The sequence below is a fragment of the Propithecus coquereli genome, unplaced genomic scaffold, assembly GCF_000956105.1.
Source record: "Propithecus coquereli isolate 6110/MARCELLA unplaced genomic scaffold, Pcoq_1.0 Scaffold32, whole genome shotgun sequence".
Lineage (NCBI taxonomy): Eukaryota > Metazoa > Chordata > Mammalia > Primates > Indriidae > Propithecus > Propithecus coquereli.
The window spans coordinates 1185908-1202446 of NW_012148841.1; positions in this window are offsets into that span (position 1 = coordinate 1185908).

Consider the following 16539-nt stretch of genomic DNA (forward strand, 5'->3'; position numbering starts at 1 on the left):
ATCATATCATCAACAGCCAGACAAAGAGAAGGGACTTGGATACTGTGAGATAAATGGAACATTATTTTTAATTTAATGACTAATATTTCAAGGTTATTAGATTCATAAATTACAAGGCAATGCTTCCACAGATTTATTAATCAAAATGATTTCCTTATAATTTTTAAACTGATTTATCTTTATAAACTTTCAGTTTGAACGCTTATATTCTCATATATATCCTTTGCACTGTAGCCTATGCTGCATGCATTTTGATGTACCTACCACATATTTTTCTTCAAACTTTTAGTTTAAAAAAAATAGCAAGAGTGTGTATTTCTTAATGCTAGAACAGCATTCATTTGAATGATGCTTTTGCAGTCTAATTTGCTTTGGGAGTTGCAGTGTTCAGTGCTCACTAGAAAAATCAAAAATGCAAGGACCATGCCAGAGAAAAGTGCCTGGCCAAAGGCCAGGACACCGCCTTTGTCAGCCAGCTCTGCAGAAGGCAAGGCAAGTATGCCTCTCTGAGACTGGGAATATACTTGAAAAATGCCAAAATCAGCTAAATTATAAAAATATTTCAGATGTGTTGGAAGAAAACAATAAACCATCAAGATAAACAAGACATCATTAGGGTGCTTGATGGGTATTTCTTGAATAAGAAGATTTTAAGCTGTGATTACTGTGTGTATTCCTTTGCCCACAGGCCATGCATGAATTTTATACTTCGGTAAAAAAAAGAAAAATGTGGTTTCCTGGGGGAAAAATAATAATATTTCAAAGGGGAAATATTGTGTTAAACGTATTCCTTTACCAGCAGCCCAGCATGTTTTCAACATTTGAAAATTCACATTGCTACTTTATTGTAATATGTTGAGGTTAGTGTTTATGAAAAAGTATTACTAAAAACGGACTCTTACACCCTTCTGAAAAATAAATATCTGTTGGTTGCAACACTTTTTCCTGTAATCCTAGTATGCTATAACAAGCAAGTGTTTGGAGGCCCAGTATTGACATGCTAATTTAGTTTTCTTAATATATTCTGGTTTTGATTCTTGGTGAATTAATGATGACCACGGTGTCTATATTAGAAATAGTGAATCAATACATTTTTAAAAATATAATGATTGTTCTCACATTATAAAAAAAGAGAAAAAAGAAACATTGTACAAATTGTGCCTTGCTACAGATAGACCATATTAATATCCCAGTAACAAGAAACAACTGTGAGGAGCTAAACTGAAAGCCCACATATGACTCCAGTTCTTCATGTCCTGCAACTTCTAAAATAGCATTTGAAAGCTAAACAGAAAAAAAGATAGAGTTTAAAGAAATTCTTTTTAAAATTGTGAAAATACAGAGTTAAAAATGAGTGGATCTTAGAGGTTTTGTGTGTATATACCAACTTACCATATTTTATATTTATACGGAAAAATACATAAGAAGTTAAGGAGTGATGACACAAATATATATTGGGCAGAGTGATGATGATAATCTCAATCTTCTGGCTTTCTGTATACCAGAATTCATAATGAGGAAAATCGAGATTTTCTTTCTTGCCATTTTAGAAATTAACAGATGAATTCTGTATAATAATTCCAAATAAAGAAAACTTGTGTGAGGATCTTTAAAGCTGGCAATGTATGAAAAGTGGGCAGAGATCTTTCTCACTCCCTCTTAAAAACAAGTATTTAAATGAGATTGAAAATCAATACACAATAATACATGATAAAATATCTTTTAAAGATAAAGAACTTTGGATGGATTATTTGCAAATATTTCTCTTGAAGAATAATATAAATTTATAAAAGTAAAACTAATTTCTCACTGGTCTCAACTTTGGATCTTGAATTTTTCAGTATATCTCATGACAGAGAAATCTTATTTTAAAAATAATTGTGCTGGTATCAGATGAATTTTAAGTACTTTGATCAAAATGATGACATCTTATAGATTAATATAGTACAGAGGACATCATAAAAAATGATAATCCTTGCACCCTTGCCACCACTTACCCTAGTCCAATATAAAGAGACATAATTTTTAATTATTTCTTTTTTAAGATTACCATCATACATATTCTCAATTTTCTTGATTTATGGAATATAAATGTTACTTATTAACTCTCTACTGTGGAAGCTGAAAACTTTGATCACTTAGGTAGTCCTCCACTTCTCATCATTGTCTTCTTCCAATATTTGATAATTATGTAAATTATTGCCTAGCTGTGTATCTTTGTTTAATGTACTTATATATTGTATCATTTCATCCATTATCATCACAATCTAAGTTCCCTTCTATAGCATATCTTGTTCCCAATCTTATATTTTTCTTCTCCTTATTATAATTACCTTTTTTTTGGTCCTCAGCACTTCAGTTTGACATGATCAACATTAATAAAATGTACATGGTGTTCTGTGATCATAAGTAAGTCTTCTGTGCTTTGCAGAATGAGTTAAAAGCAGAAAACTAATAAACCTTATTTACATTATTATTACTTTGTAGAGTCATTAACTGCAAGTCCCAGTTATTTTCCAAATAATGTTTTCTTGTTTAGTGTTTCAATATCATGACCTCTGAATCACTCCAAATATAATATAGCCAACATTAAGACTGTGTTATTATTATTTTTGCTGGACATAATTTAACATTAGTTTTTGACATTGTATTCTAGCTCATGCCAGCTATGTCATTTTAAGTTTCTGGTTCAGCAATGTTAATTGTCACACTTTCAAGATATTTTAAAATGCTTTAAAGACAGTATTTTATTCACTGGCTGACTGAGTCAGTGCATGACTTTTTCTCACATAAACTTGAATGTACTTTGTTGAAATAAATAAATTATTCATATGGTTTATAATTTATAAGGCTATTCATCTTACTCATGGAAAAATACTCTCAAAGAAAATTATGGTAAGTTGGTTATAGAAATAAGAGTATTTTAATTTTTATTGTTAAAAATCATCTATTGTCATCTTTGGCCTGTGATCCTAAGAAATATATGAGGCAAAATAGTTTCAGAATAAGAACGTAAGTGAAAGAATTTATAAATCAGTATCTTTCCTTAAATGTATGTGTAAATTTATTAAAGATTACTATGATGACTTGGAGTGGTTTGAATAGTGGTCCTCCAAAAGATATGTCCACTCAAAACCCCAAAATATGACCTTATTTGGAGTAAGGTTTTTTGCGGATGTAATTAAGGTGAGGATCTTGAAATGAGATCATTCTGCATTAGTTTGGCCCTAAATCCAATGGCAAGTGGCCTTATAATAGACAAAAAGAAGAAGAAGAAGAAGAAAAAGAAGAAGGAGGAGAAGGAGAAGGAGAAGGAAGAGGAGTAAAAGGGGGAGGAGGAAGAGGAAGAAGAAGATGACACAAATGCAGAGGGGAAGGCCACGTGAAGATGGAGGTAGAGACTGGAGTGATCCATCTACAAGCTGACGAATGCCAAGGATTACCTGTGGGCTAGGAGAAAAGCATGGGATTGATTCTCCCTCAGAACCTCCAGGAGAAAGCAACCCTGCCAACAGCTTGATTTTGGACCTCTGGCCTCCAGAATTACAACAGAATAAGTTCATATTGTTTTAAGCCATCAAATTTTTGATGATTTGTTACAGCAGCCCTAAAAACTAATCTATGCCTTTTGATTATTTACTATGTACATTAATAGTAAGCACTTAAAAACATTTTAAATATATTTTAAATTTTCAAACAGTAATATTCATTCTTTTTAGAGTGAATTTTGGCAAAAGAATATAGTTGTGTAACCACCTCTACAATTAAAACACCAAATAGTTCTAATCGTCCCACCCCAACCCAAATCCCTCATGCCAGTCTTTTAAAGACAAACTCTGTTCTCACCCTTAACACATGGCAATCAAGGATGTATTCTCCATACCTACCATTGTGCCTTTTCCAGAATGTTATATAAATGTGATCGTGCAATATGTAGCATTTTGAGTTTGGCTTTTCTCGCTAAGCATAATGCATTTGAGATTTATCCATGTTGCTGAGTCTATCAATAGTCTATGGTTTTTATTACCAAGTAATATGGATATACCACAGCTTTTTTTTCCATTATCCAGTTGAGGAACACTTTGGTTGTTTGTAGCGTTTGATGATTATGAATAAAACTTATATAAGTATCCAAGCTTTTGTATGAACATAAATTTTTATTTCACTTATGTAAATACCTATGTAATATGATACATATATATTTAACTTTACTAGAAACTAAAAAATGGTTTTCCATAGTGGCTGTATAATTTTGCATTTTGATCAATAAAGTGTGAAAGTTCCAGTTGCTTCACATCCTTATCAGAAGAGATAAATAAATTCATGTTTGCACACACAAATTCATAAAAATGACAACAACATCTGGGATTAGGGGCCCACTCTACTACCATATGACCTTGTCTTAACTAGTTAAACCTGCAATGACTATTTCCAAATAAGGTCACATTCTGAGGTACTGGGGTTAGGACTTAAACATATCTCTTTTGGCAGGATACAATTCAACCCACAACAAACACAAACCCACACAATTTGCTTTTGAAAACAACCCAAAGTATATCACTCCTAATTGCTATATTTTGTGTCTCTATCTTATTAAAGTATATCCAGAATCATTCCTCTTTTCTAATGCCCAATGCATGGTTATTGGGTCAAGCTTATGCCTGGTTCTTTGTTTCTTTAACATCACATATAAGACAATGGTGAAAGCAATGTGGTTCAAACACACAAGTCCATGATGATCTTGTTTGATGAAGGGGTTAAATTAGTAGAAGTTAGTTATGCTCTCCAACTCATATAACTGGGACAATTCTCTTTCTGGATCCCCACTGCTATATCCAGGGCATGTCTATCCCCTTTTTGCAAAAATCTCTAAATCTGTAACACTCTACCCCTCTTAATTACTGCCATTTACTATTGTACAAGTTACCCAATTATTCACCTTAATTTATTGAATATACTGATATCAAATCCAAAGTTTTTTTGTTTGCTCCAATTCCTACTCTCCATCTGGCTGATGTCAAAATCCACATAGAAATCCAAAAAGTAGCTTTAACTTTACTACCAACACTGATCTTCAATTTCAGTTCATCTTCACTATCCACTTCACAGTAATGCCCTAAGATATCACCCTAAAATCCTGTATTACCCAAATGCTCTGACCACAGTCTCCTATATTTCTTACTTTCTCATTTAATTATTTATGCATTGAGTGGTTGTAAATCATACCAGGACCTCCATTTTATTGGCCTCTCTTTTTTTCTCCTCTTCTTGTTGCCCTGTCTCTAGTTTACTCGCTGTTCACTTAGATTCCACAACCTATCATTTCAGTCATTCCCTTGACAATCTTCTAAGCCTTGGATTATATGTTTTAAACACATATTCTGGCAAAACCCCAATCTTGAGTAAAATCATCCATCTGCCGTCTGCATGATTTCACACATACAATTGTACATAACAGGAGAAGAGTCACATGTGCGAGATGAACTCTATTTGGTATTAACCTAAACTCAATACCATGTTTATCCATTTTATTTTAAAATCTTCTTCACTCAGATTTAATTTCAAATTTCTAAAGGACTTTTTTCTGTTACTAAAGGACTCTCCACACTAACCCATTCTCTAAAAATGATAGATAAATATTTTGAAATCATATTAATTAAATTGTAGAATTAACAAATATATTACAGTGGTGAATTCTCAGGTCAATTTTTCTTTAAAAGTTTGTAACAGAGGAAAGTGCAATATTGGAGCAACAAAGCCTTGAGGGCATTGGTCAATAGATAATGTTCATGTTTTGGTTCATCTGCTGTATTGGAGGAAGTATAAACTTGGGTCCTACCCAATGTGGAAAATTTTAAAGAGAATCTCCCCACATTAAGCTGGGACTATGATCCTAGGAGAAGACTAAACCAGACCTAAACACGCCTACTGCCCAAACTTCAGGAAACAGTAGGAAAGTCTGCCTGGGACTGAGCAGTGCAGAAGTGAAAGGAAAGGAAAAACATTTCTGAGACACTGTGGCCATAGCACAATGGTGTACTGAGCTTCCACCCCAGCTACGTAATTTTTCCCATTCAAAGAACTTCAATCCATGAACTCAATTTACTGTCGTCTTTAACAGGTAGTTAGTTCCCTTCAGGTATCTCACAGAAGCAAATCCAATTCCCTTCTTTAAAAAAGGGCATATTTAACCCTGTTTTCAAGGCACCTCCACAAACATCAAATTTCTGGGGCACCAGTCACAATCCATCAAAGATGACCAGGCAGTAATGAAAAAAAGATGCATGAGAAAGAACCAGAAGAATCAAGAGACAGCTACATTAAACTCATACAGACCTCAAATAGTAGAATTATGAGATGTAGATTTTAAAATACACATGCTCACCTTGTTTAAAGAAACAAATGAAAAATTTAAGTTTTTGTATGAAATAGGAAATTATAAAAGAATGATATAAGTATAAAAAAGAACACACAACTTCAAGAAATAAAAATACAACACAAATTAAAATGCTAATAGATAAATTCAAAGCAGCTTGGACATGAAGAAAAAAGGGTTGGTAAAATGGAAGATTAAGTAACATAAATTTTTTGGAATTTGGCACAGGAAAAGAAAAAATGAAAAAGAATAAAGAGTAAAGGAAATGGAAGACACAAGGAGAAAGTCTAAGATAAGCTTTTTGGAGGACTAGAAGGAAAAGAAAGAGAAAATGGAGAAGAGACAAATTGAAAGGAGATAATGATTGAGAATGTTTAAAAACTAAAATCTTTATCTCCTTTTAAAAAGAATGACAGGCTCAAGAAAGATGACCTCACAGCATATTGTGAAAACCAAAAGGCCTCTGCGTTCAGCAGCATGAGGACAGGCTGAGTTCAAAATCTTAACTTGGGGAGAACTTCAAGGTAGGCTAAATTCTCAGCTGTGACTCCTCCTATGTTAAAGTCACAGCCCCAGTAAGGAAGGAATGGGATCCTGATAACCAGAATTAGGATGTTGTAGTGACTATGGGTAGGAAACCTAAAAAGCCATATTTCTCTGAACACTCCTGGCCAGGTGAAGTAGCCCATTTCGTCTTGCTAGAAGCAGGCAGTCCCCCAAGTTATATTTAATGTTGCTGAGGAATACATACAATAAATAAAAGTTAAATGTGGTTATATATTAAAGGGGACATCACATACCCTGGCAGAAGAAATCTAAGAATTATAACATCATAAATAGCATGCCAGAAATCCAGGGGGACGTCTATGTCATGTGAGACATGGAGCTTGACGGTGGATGTCTGAGGTTGACAGAAATCAAGGTACTGGATTACTCTTACCTTTAAGTTTTTCCTCCTTTGACTTTTGTATTTATACACACAAACACACAACATCACACACATACACGTCATGTCTAGAAAAGACCAAAAAGTTCATATATTTATTTTGTTTTGTTTTCAGAAACTCAGACAAAAAATGTAGAAAGGCTGAATTTTATACTGCATGATAACAGTATATGGAAGGAAGACTAAAGAGAGGAAGCGGGGATGATGTTTATACTTTCTAAAATTCATAGCAATTCTATATGAAATTAACTTTAAATGCAATAGAATTATATATAGGGGAAAAGTCATAATAGTTCAAATCAATCTTTTGAAACAAACGGATCTTACAAATCAAAGACTACTCTCTTCTGAATAGAGGTTGATTACAGTCTAGTTTTGGAATATTGACACAACCAGAATAACTGTAGGAACTTTGTGTGATTTCCAGTTACAACAAATAGAAACAGCTCTTTGACCTTGAAGAATTCATTAAAGGTCTTTGGAACCCAGTTTGTCCAACTATAAAATGTTTATTTAGACAAAATGATTTATAAAATCCTTTCAAGCTCTAAGATCTCATGTTTTATTTTAAAAACTCTGATTCAAAATATATTTTATTCTTAAATTCAAAAATGAAAGAGCAAGCCATAAGATTATTGTTAAAATATATTTAGAAATCATTCCCAGGCTTTTCATGATCACATGGTGCAGTTCCGCCCTCCTCTAAGTCTCAAATGGTTTATGTTAATATATTAGTTAATGGATACTCCACATTCTGCAGTTGCAGAACCATCCTACACTGTTTCTTCCTTTAACTTTTATTCTATTTTATTTTTTTCCCTCTGTCATTTGAATGGTTTTTATCTCATACTCATGTGAATGTTGAAAATCTCTTCTTGAAAATTTAGGTCAAATATCAATTTCTTCATGAAACCTCCCCTAGTGACCCAGGCAGAAATAATGTCGTTTTACTCAGTACTTAGTAACTAAATTAATCTTCATTTAAAATATAATCCATAACTTTTTCCTATGGTATTTATATCTTACGCTGTCAAGAAAAAAGAAAGTTCTTTTAGGGACAATATCATGTCTTAGGCATGTGATATCCATCCTAATGTTAGCACCATCAACCCCCAATGCTTAGGAACGAAAGGACACTCTCTTAGGATTTAACTGGTACTGATCTTCAGGGAGAAAAGGAAAGTTGAGAAAGGTTGATATAGTTTTATCTAATGCACACTCATGACCTAAATTCCAAAACCAGTTACATGACTGATAGGTCTAACTCAGTCTTTTATCAGATGGCATGATCAACTCTTCAGCTGCTTCTAGATGGTACACCCCTGAAGGGCTCACCACTAGCCATCTGTCCAATCCGGATCTACATGATATTCTTTTGGATGTCTTGACAAAGTCATGCTTTCAGGTAAATTGGTGTGAGATGCACTTAACTAACCTAAAAGAGCATGGAAAAGAAAAGCAAATGGCATGCTTAAAATAGAATTTGTAGTAAAGGAAATTCTGGCTTTACTACAGACAAAAGGGAATTCTAGAACTTGAACACTCCAAAGCAAGAGATTTTTATATGATTATTTAATTTTTGTATAATTGTTCCTATTAGTCCTTAAAACTTGAAATTAATACTTAATGTGGAGAGCACCGAACATAGAAAGTATCCAAAAGATACTTAGCATATAAAATTAATTACTTTGAAAATAATTAAAAAGTTATAAATTGCTTCATAATATTTGTCTAGGTAACTATTTGAAACAAAAATATTAAAAACTATTACAATATAGAATCCTTTTGTGGGAAAAGAGTATATTACTTTTCGTTGTTTCCTCTTGATGTTGAAAATGAAAGTGAATTTTGTTTTTCATTCATAGGAGCCTTCTGTTTCAAATACTAATTATATAATTTACTTGTGACTAATACAAATTGTTGAATCATAATGGTTAGTAATATATGTTAACTATTAATAACAATAAGGAGCATTGGTTAGTTATAAATATAAAGCTTAATTTTAACTAAATGTCTTAGCTGTTCATGTAGATACATTTCTCTGTAGATTGTTTAAAGATATTATTTCCCTTTTAAATGTTGCAATATATCCAAACACTTATTTTATTACACAGTATTATTTTAAACATAGGTAGTAAAAGTTAATGCTATGTATAATTTTATAATTAGCGGCCTGCCCATTTAAATGTTTTGACATTCATACCAAATTAAATTTTTTCTCATATGGAGAAACGAAAGGCAGGGAGTTCTGGTTAAACAAGAGTTTAACCATCATCTGTAAAATTTTGTACAATTTTGTTGTATAAAGAAATGCTATAAATTAAAAATAAATCTCACACTAACTTTTAAGGACATCTAAAAAGACTTATCTTTAGAAATTATTCAGTCACAGTGGTGTTCAAGGGTCTCTTCTAGATGCCAGGATACAAGCTAATAAAAAAGGCTTGACATCTAATTGGAAACATGGGTTAGAAATTTAATGAAAACAAAAATAACACAAAATAAATTTTGTAGACACTATTAAAATTATTTTTTCTGTTATTATTCATACAATAGTTACTAGAAAAAGATGTTTTAAGAAAGTTTGGATCTTGAATTGGTTTTTCAAAATGGATTAGATTTGTATAAACAAACAAATAATTAGAGAGCATTTTCAGCAAGTAAACCACATTAGCCAAACACAAGGACTGGAATAAGCACAGGGGTTCAGGGGTTAGCTAGAAAACCAAAGTGTAGGGTTTTTATCAGCGATTAGTGGGAACTACATTTCAAGAGGGAGAGTGGAATACTTTTAAATTTAATCAGTGCTATTAGTCAATGATATTTAAGTAAAGGATTTTTTTTGAAGCCCACATGAGTAGAGAAGTAACATGGTCATGCTCAACAGAGCCTCTTAAATTTTAATGTGCACACCAACCAACTGGGGATCCTGCTAACATGCAAATTCTGATTCAGAGATTCTCCAGTAAAGCCTGAGAATCCACCTTGTTAATGAGTTCCCAGATGATGCCAATATCCAGACGATACCTTGAATAACAGCACCAAATACACAGATTTAGTGGCAAAACCTGGACATGAAGAAGCTAATTTGAAGTCTAATGCAGGAATCCTGATGCAAAGCAAGGAAGGTTAGTGACAGTGAGGAAGGAGATAAAGAATATTTGTCAGAAATGTGACAAAGAAATTAATAGGACAGGTAATTTGCATTTGGGAGGATCACTGAAAAAAGATGAATCCACTTATTTTTCTGTTTGTGGGATTGAAAGCACAATGTTAAATTTGAAATTAAGTACAAATTCCAGAGTGTGATATGGGTTGGAGGGAGGAACTCATGCCCTTTAACACATTGCATTCATGGTCAGACACCCAGGTGGGAATGTGCACAGGCCACAGCAAATGAGGCTCTGAAGCTCTGGTGAAAGCTGCCTGTGTCTGTTTTGAGATGGTAGTTTAAGACATGGAGGCTGTTGAAATTATCCAGGAAAAGTAGGCCACAAAAAAATAGAAGAGAAACTAAAGATAGTGCCTATCTTTAAGAGCCAGAGAAAGGAAAAGGAACAATTAAAGAGAGAGGGAAGTTGCAATCAGAAGCACGGATGATGAATTTACCAATGGAGCAAGATAAATTCAAGGAAGGAGAAACAGTCTGAGACGTCAATAAGAAGTTTTGGAAGTTAGGGGGCCTTTGAACTTAGGAACCAGAGTGTCATCAATGAACTGAGATTTGTAAGGCAAATTCCTTGCTTTAGTAAAGATGAAACTGTGGGCAACCATGAGGGAGCAAAGTTTAATTGAATTCTTCTGAGCTACATCTCATAAAAGACATTTTCATTTACCTATAGTATTTTAATTACCCACTACATTTTGTTGCTGAGTATAATAACAATCCTCTGTTTAGCCTTTCTTGCATAACCTACCTGAAATATTCTCTCCATCTCCATCCCCTTATCTGTAATAAGTAAAATCTGCAATAATAACTGCTCCATAATTTGGAACTTGGACAATTCTCTCTTATGATTAACCAGTGAGGCTGGTTAAGGGTTAAGGGCTCAGTACTGTTTGTTTCCTTCCCCTCTTGAGCTTCAAACTTTGGGAATTGTTTCAGAGTTTTGCAGCCTTCACTTGTATATAAATTTGAAACAGTACCAGGTAGTTTAAGTATGTTTTCTCTTATTGAATGATGATTAAGGACTCAACAGAGATATTTAATTATTTCTTCATACACTTAAGAAGTATTATAAATCCATTTTCAACTTCAGTTTTTTTAAAACAATCTTCAGATTATTTGTGCTTCTTTAACATTTTATTTCCAACTACCCTTCATTATCATACTGATTTGAATAAGTTGTGCTTTTTATTATCTTGAACACCTATATTCTAATAATAAGGAATAGTATAGGATTAAACCTAGTATATTACAGTGTCCCATAAGTACAATAATGCCGAATTTAGATAGGAGTAAGGAAATGAAATCACAATTTGTACACATTTTTCTTATTTCTACTCTTTTTTTCTGGATTATATTATGTTACTTAACATTATACTTCGGAACTGTTTTTGTTGTTGTTTTAATTTTCCAATAATAAAATTCACTGAATAATGTTTAAATACTCAAGCACCAGAAACACGTATGACCAAAAGCATCATATTTCTTTTAGGAATTATTCACAGGCTTGCTTAACAATCCTCATTATAATATTTCCTTAAAACGTACCAATTATGGGCCAGGCGTAGTGGCTCACACCTGTAATCCTAGCACTCTGGGAAGCCAGGGCAAGAGCATTGCTTTAGCTCAGGAGTTCAAGACAAGCCTGAGCAAGAATGAGAACCCATCTCTGCTAAAAACAGAAAAATTAGCTGGACATTGTGGTGCACACCTGTAGTCCCAGCTACTTGGGAGGCTGAGGTAGAAGGATTGCTTGAACCCAGGAGCTTGAGGCTGCAGTGAGCTCTGATGACACCACTGTACCTTACCCAGGGCCACAGAGTAAGACTGTCTCCAAAAAGAACAAGGAAAAAAAAAAAGCAAGAAAACTTACCAATTATATACTATCTAATTAGATATTGATGAGGAGAATTAGAGGTTTTGGTAATTTTTCCATGTCATTTCCTTCTGAGTCATGTTGGTGATGCCTAGTGTGTTTAAATCAGGTTAGTGTTTTCTGAGCTAAGACTTGAGATAAAGCAGAGCTACCTCATATTTGTGATGTTCAGAATCAAATCGTACCCCAAAGGAAACATTCGGAAGTAAAGGGTCAAAAAGAAAAGAGTTGGTCAAAATAAATTGTTAGTGAAAAAGAACTGAAGAGATAGAAAAACCAGGAAAAAGGTTATGGAAGTGAAGTTAGGCTAACAACTGAGCAAGTGAGATTGCAAGGGTATGTTAAAAGCAGAGTATTAACAGACTCCAAAAACCTTGCTACTTATAATCTAGGAGCTATTATCCAAGGCAACTGTAGCTGTGGTTATTAATAAAAGTACCAGAGATATCAGGGTGCTAGGTTGGTTCAAACTTGATACCATTTTTTTCTCAAATAATAGAAGAGGATTAATGTAAAACCTTGTAAGCTCAAGTTTTTTGGGTGGGTGTCATTTGACAAAGTTTTCACAAGTTCAATTGAGAAAATAAATGGTGATTATTTTCATGAAAACATTCAAAAAGTAAATAATGAAGCTCTATAGAGTGGGGCTTAATGACCCAGACAATGGAGATGGATAGACTGATAAACCTAGAGTCGATTTCTGTTTCTGCCACTTGTTGACTTCTAGCAGTATCACCAAACTCTTAGGGAAAATGAAAGAATTAAATAATATAATCCATATTATTGGCTTATGGATGGTTAATTTTATGTGTCAACTTTGCTCAGCCTTGGTGCCCAGATATGTGGTCAAACATTCTGGATGTTTCTGTGAGAGTATTTTTGGATGAGATTAACATTTGACTAAAGCAGACTGCCCTCCATAATGTGGGTGGATCTCATCCAATCAGTTGAAGGCTTCGCTAGAATAAAAGTCTGACCTCCCTTAACTAGAGAGAATTCTGTGGCAGACAGCTTTCTGATTTGAACTGCAATGTCAGCTCTTTCCTGGGTCTCCGGCCTGCTGGTCCCCTGCATATTTTGGAATAGCCTTGAAATAAATCATTCTTTCTTTCTGTTGCTCTCTCTCTCCACACACACACACACACACACACACACACACACACACATGTACACATACACACATGACATTGGTTTTGCTTCTCTGGAGAACTCTAATACAGATTTTATTTGGTAAGCATTCAAAATGGTAGGACATTTTACTTAATATCCACATTGTCAGATGTTAAAATACAAACTACTTTAACCCTCTCTAACACTATTATATTTTAAATTATTTTCTATGAGCATGTATTATTATTACTTTTTTTTTTGAGACAGAATCTCACTCTGTTGCCCTGGCTAGAGTGAGTGCTGTGGCGTCAGCCTAGCTCACAGCAACCTCAAACTCCTGGGCTCAAGCGATCCTACTGCCTCAGCCTCCCAAGTAGCTGGGACTACCAGGCATGCACCGCCATGCCCGGCTAATTTTTTCTATATATTTTTAGTTGTCCAGATAATTTCTTTTCTTTCTATTTTTTTTAGTAGAGACGGGGTCTCGCTCTTTCTCAGGCTGGTCTCGAACTCCTGAGCTCAAAGAATCCGCCCGCCTCGGCCTCCCAGAGTGCTAAGATTACAGGCGTGAGCCACCGCGCCCGGCCGAGCATGTATTATTTTGATAACAGATTAAGTCTATAAATTTATATTTACCCTGAGTCAAATTATTACCTACTTCAGTTTATTTTATTATATGAGAATTGAATTCATAGTCAGATGTAATGGCATTTATATGAAAATAGCTCATAATTTGTGAAAGATTATTTTAAAGTAAACAAAGGATGTTTGTAAAAAGACCTTAAGATTTCATTGCAAATTAAAAAAAATGATAATTCTGTGTCTCAGAACCAGAACATACAAAAGAGATAAGGGGGTCATGGATTGGAGTCCCTATATTCACTGGGGCTTTTGGGAAAGGATATTGTTGAATAAATACAGCAGGAATAAAAAAATACAAGACATAAGAACTACGATAAAGAAAAAATATCTGTTTTTGGGATATTTTGAGTGCTAGATCTGGAAGAGATCTTCATTCACCCCAACTCTTCATTTTACAATAAAGAAACCAAAATGGAGAGTACTAGACTTATAAGAGGTCATACTGATAGTGACAGAAATCAGAGTTCACAAATCATGTTCCAGGGTGTATAATATACTACTACTACTGAAAAAACAAAATCAATTTGATAGGTCATACGTCAATACTATATAATACTGGTATTCCCTTACTATGAGTAAAACTTTTTAACTCATTAATTCTTTAATAATGTTTGTGAATTTTAACTTCATTGAGACATAAATGGAAAAAACACCTCTTTCTCTTTTCTACAGTGAAATAAGCAACAATATAATTGTAAAGATACCAAGAATGTAATTCCACAAGATCATACAATTCACTTTTCTATCATGGCATTTTATTTTTCTTTTCTTGTTGCTCTTTATTTTAAGTTTATGTTGATGTTCAAATCAAGAACACCTAAATCTGTCTAAATCTGTTCCATTCAATTATAATGCAAATTCTATAACAGCAAAGTTCTTGTCCATATGTTCACGTTTCTAGTTCTGGGAATATCCTGAGACTTAGTAAGACCTCAGTAATTATTAGTTAAATTGATAAAATATTAGTCATACTTTCAATTACACAAAAAGACAGTGACAATGACTCAAACACATTCTTACTTAGAGATGTGAAACCGTCACTTAACAGAAAATAGCAGTTTTATATTTTAAGAACAGTTATTTACGTCAACTTATAGTTGATTCTATATAGACAAACCCATAATGAAAATCTATAAAAGGGACTCACTCCAGGCAAAGTAACATGCAGGACAATCTTTTTTTTTCTGCCGTATATATTTAAGGTATATAACATATGTTTTGACATACATAGTAAAATGATTACTATGGTCAAGCAAACTAGCATATCAATGTCCTCACACAATACTTATTTTTTGTGATAAGAACATCTGAAATCAAGTTTCTTAGCAAATTTCCAGTATACAATACAATGCTAACTATAATTATCATGCTGTTCATATTTCTAGACACTCATCCTGGATAATTGCAACTTTGTGCCCTTTGACCAACAATTCTCCCATTTCCCCTGCCTTCCTGCCCCTAGTAACCACCATTCTACTTTCTGTTTCTATGAGTTTGACTTTTTTGATTCCATGTATAAATGAGATCATGCAGTATTTTTCTTTCTGTGTCTGGCTTATTTCACTCAGTGTAATGTCCTCCAGGTTTATCCTTGTCACAAATGACATTTTTTGAGGCTGAATAATATTCCATTATACACATACACACACACACACACACACACACACCCCAATATCATTACCCAATCATTCATTGACAAATACTTAGATTGCTTCCACATCTTGGATAATGTGAATAACGCTGCAATGAACATGGGAACACAGGTATCTCTTCAATCTACTGATTTCATTTCCTTGGCTATATACTCAGTAGAGAGATTTCTACATCATATGGTTAGGTCTATTTTTAATTTTTAAAGGAACCTTCATGCTGTTTTCTATAACGGCTATGCCAATTTACATGCCCACCAACAGTGCGTCATGGTTCCTTTTTCTTCTCATCCTTAACAATATAATATGGGTTATCTCTTGTCTATTTGATAATAATCTTAACTTATGGAAGATATTTTTGAAAAAGGAGTACTGTCGGGGGGGGGAACTGACTGCAAGAGTGAATATTTTATTTCATAAAATTGATTAATTTTATTTCATAAAATTCCCAGAATTGGAAACATAATAGGAATGGGTCTCATTCTTATTAGAGATTGAGAATGGTTCTATATCCAAGGGAATTTGCTGACAACCAACTTGCTTAGAAATGAACAGTCCCATGCAGGAGAATGAAAGAGAGAAGGTTTGTTAAAACCGATAAGTAAAGACTATAGCTGAAACATCATCAGTAAGAGTTGATTCCTCGTGTATAGTCAACTCTAGAGATTATAATCTTGAATTTACCTCTTTTAAAATCTTAGAGGAGTGCAATGGCTGGTAGAAGTAATGCTTATCAAATTACATGAGGTATTTTTTTCTGATTCATTATTCAAT